The following is a 1,233-nucleotide window of genomic DNA, read 5'->3' as shown; positions in this document are numbered from 1 at the left end:
AGGTTCCCGACCACGATACCTAACGACGTGAAATATTATTTTAATCTAATCAAAATTGATAAATTAAAATACTCTTTTAATTTATCGTCAATTCACATTCGCCGTCCCTGATTGACATCTAGCAATGTGTCAGGGCAATACATGTGACGGGAAATGTCACGTGGTATGACAAAACCAAATTCGTTCGTTTACCGTGAAACTATAATCCCTTCGTCAATATGATCCGATCAATTACGAGATATGGAATTGTGTCAATCTCGATCATCGATCATATCTTTCACTCCACTATTAAATCAATATAAATCGAAAACTCCTTTTCGACTTATGAGTACACATTGGCCAAGGATTTCATCATTGACTTAATTGAATGAAACGCAGATCATAATCTCCTACTATCTAAGAGTGACGAATCCTTTATTGATCAATCACAACCTTCATACGATTCTTGACGTGCCCGAACGATGTCGTATTAGCGGCCCTTTTCAGAGCAACATCCAACACCGCCAAAGTATAACTGTCCTCATATAAGGTACCATGACGACCTCAAGTCAAAGGACCAATTTCACTACCGAACGTTAGAGATTAACCACCGACACTCAGATAGTTATCCATGTGGAATCTCTCGACTGGTCTCCAATGTTTTGTTCTATAACAAACATCCACGTGTTCATTTAAGTGTCACCACACTTTAACTTGTGAGATCAGCTACTTACTTTACAAATAAGAAATGCCACACGTGATGGTCTATCCGTAATAACGATATCCGTATCTCGTTATTACTTACGACCACGGATGATTTAAGATTCAATCAGATGTAATTTGTATCTCACAATCACAACTCCTTGTGATTAACAAATTACAAATATTTGAATCTACGGACTCTATTATTTATTTAATTGTCTATTAATTAAATAATAGATCTTCCATTTAATTGCATTAATTATATATAAAAGTATTTATGTCCAAAGTTGATTGGACCTAGGGCATAATACTTACAAACTCCCACTTGCACTAGATCCAATCACTTATGTATCGAATATCATAAGTTTACATGACGATCATGTTTATACTACGGCAACCCTTTGTCAGTGGATCTGCAATATTATTAAATGTAGAAATTCGCAATTCTTTTTACGTCATTTCTATGTATTATCTCTTTGATGAGATTATACCGCCTTAATACATGTTTGGATCATTGATGAGACCTTAATTCCTTTGCTTTCGCAATGGCTC

The sequence above is a fragment of the Olea europaea genome, chromosome 6, assembly GCF_002742605.1.
Source record: "Olea europaea var. sylvestris chromosome 6, O_europaea_v1, whole genome shotgun sequence".
NCBI classification, from domain to species: Eukaryota; Viridiplantae; Streptophyta; class Magnoliopsida; order Lamiales; family Oleaceae; genus Olea; species Olea europaea.
This window is presented reverse-complemented; position numbering follows the sequence as displayed.